Source organism: Elephantulus edwardii, unplaced genomic scaffold (genome assembly GCF_000299155.1).
Source record: "Elephantulus edwardii isolate Elephantulus edwardi_28Jun2011 unplaced genomic scaffold, EleEdw1.0 scaffold00065, whole genome shotgun sequence".
Classification (NCBI taxonomy): Eukaryota; Metazoa; Chordata; class Mammalia; order Macroscelidea; family Macroscelididae; genus Elephantulus; species Elephantulus edwardii.
In genome coordinates, this window is record NW_006399815.1 from 7,611,474 (window position 1) to 7,614,291 (window position 2,818).

A 2,818-nucleotide genomic window follows, 5' to 3' on the forward strand; every position below is an offset into this window, starting at 1 on the left:
AAAAATTAAAATAAAAAAGTGCATTGCCAACAGTCCTTTCAAGGCAATCTTCATTTTTCTTTCATGTGCCTAAAATTCTTCTACCCTTTCCTCATTACTCATTATAAAGTCACACATTTTTAAATACAGTTAGATCTAAAAAAGTTAAAATCTGTGTAGTAAGGCAGAAACCTGTCAAAGAAGTAAAACTCAAATATTTTACACTAATAGAGAGTGGTAGAAAAGTGCTTATGATGACACCCTTTCAAAGGTGGAAATGTAGGAGACCTGAAAAATTAAAGCAGTCCTATTCAGTTTTGACTCAAGAGTACCCTGTACTTTTAAGTAATAAGTTATTTTCATTAACCCATACCCCTAATTCTTCTACTTTTACTGTAATCTTCTTGTTATGTGCCGTCGAGTCACTTGCAACTCTTAGAGACTCTATGTACAGCAGGTCTGAACACTGCTCTATCCTGTGCCAACCTTATTGTCACTGAAACACCTACCCCATTACCCGAGTCACTGAGTCAATCCATCTCATTGAGGGTCTTCCTCTCCTGCACTGTTCCTCCACCCTCCCAAGCATGATGTACCTGTCTGAGGACCTGACACTCCTTGTAACATGCCCAAAGTATGTCAGATGAAGCGTCAGAATCCTTGCCTCCAAGGAGCAGCCTGATTTTACCCTCTCTAGGAAGAACCTGTTTGTTTTTCCAGCAGTCCATGGTATATTCAATACTCTTCTCCACTACCACAACTCAAAGGCATCAATTCTCCTTCTATTGTCTCTAGTCATTGTCCAGCTTTCTGACACATAGCAAGTAACTGTGAAGACTATAGCCTGGATCAGGCACCCCTTAGTTTCCAGACTGACATCATTGCTTTTCAGTACTTTGGAGAGGTCCCTGACAGCAAACTTCCCCAACGCAATTCCTCTGTTGATCTCCTGGCTGCTGGTACCAAGATAGCTGATTGTGGAGCCAAGTAGACTAAAGCTGTTAACAATTTCAAGCCCTTCACCATCTATCATGATGCTGCCAATTGGCCCAGTGGTGAGAATCTTTGTTGTCTTGCTATTGAGCTTTAAACCATATGTAAGGTAGAAGTCCTTGAACTTCTGCAGCAGGTCTTCCTCAGTTTCAGCAAGCAGGGGTATATCATCTGTACAACACAATTGTTGATGATTCTTCCTCCAATCCTGATGCCACATTCCTCTTCATAGAGCCTAACCTCCCAGATGATCTGTTTTGCATATAAATTAAAGAGACATGGAGAAAGGTCACATCCATGGAGTACACCCTTCCCAATTTTGAACAAAGCTGTGTTTTCTTGCTCTGTTTTGATTGCTGCCTCCTGGTCCAAGTGTGGGTTTTGCATAAGCAGAATCAAGAGTTCTGGGATTCCCAGTCTTTTCAGAGTCAGCCACAGTTTGTTTACTGTAATATGTATATATAATACTGTAGCTGTTGTTGTTATTGTTGTGTACTATTGGGTCAGAACTTATCCATGGCTAACCCTTGAGCAAGTTTCAAAGGCAGTAAATCCTATGGGAAGAAATGGCTCATGTTTCTCCCATGGAGCAGCTGGTGTATTCTAACCTCATGCCTTTGGATTGGCAGCACAGTCATTACCACTGAGCCACACTGTATCCATAGATAAAAGGATGTGTGTGCATGGATTTTTTTCTATGTTAGTAAAAGCAGTTGGTAAGTATAAAATATCTTGAACCAGATAAGAGTGTGGGAAGAGTATAAAGGAAAGACTACTTATCCGTAATCATTCTACATACTTACGCCATATTTTTTAAAAAACCACCAACCAGAATCAAGTTGATGGTAACATATTATATAATACCCATATTTATTTCCTTTTGCATTTCAATTTTACTTTTATCTTTTTGTTTTGGTTCATACTTCATGTTCTCAGTCTTCATTTGACAACTGACTTGATCAGTTCCATAGCCGCAGAAAGTCAAGAGAAGTGTTTGGCTTCATAAGATACTTCTGTGACCTTTGTACTGATGATTACTTAGTGTTCCCAAAAGAAAACCCAGTAGGAGCCAGCCTTCAACTTCAATGCCTACTCTAATTTCACAGTGAAATATATCCCTGCACTTATAACCCTTTCATAATTCATCTAACTTTACTAGGTGTTCTTTGAGTCTCACTGCTCTAAAAAAGCCTAGAAGCTACCACAACATTTCCTCTGCTTAGTTCTTTCATTTTAGATTTTTTATTTATGCTTATTTTTATCTATAGTCTTCTCCTATACAAAAAAAATAGCAATAACCTTAGTTACTGTAGTAAGTACCATAGAATAGAATTTCCCTTAGTTGTAAGTATTGGGGCATATTCCATGTGTTTTTTGATAAAACACAGTAAAGAATTTAATATCTTAAAATCTCAATTACTGTGTTTGCAGTTGCATTTAATGTCATTCAGGTAAGTAGATAAATTTTTTTTTGCTACAGGAGTTAAAACTTATGTCTGTGTCAAAATATCTTCATGTAAGTATTCCCTCCCTTGCTCCCTTGCTTTTCCTGAAACTATACAAAAACAATAAGGTAAAAAGCAAAATATGTATAGGCGTGTGTGTGTGTGTGTGTGTGTGTGTAAGTGCTGTTGTTGTTTGCAATTGAATCAAAGAAGCTGTTACCCACATGGAAAGAGATTGCTCAACAGTCTCTCACAGAACAGCTGGTGGATTCAAACTGTGCCTTTTGATTGGCAGTATAGTACCTTAACATTATGCCACCAAAGCAGGCTATCTCTAGATAGTTAGGGAAAGAGAGAGAGAGATCTATATATAATAGATGTCTCAATCTTTTTTCTTTTTT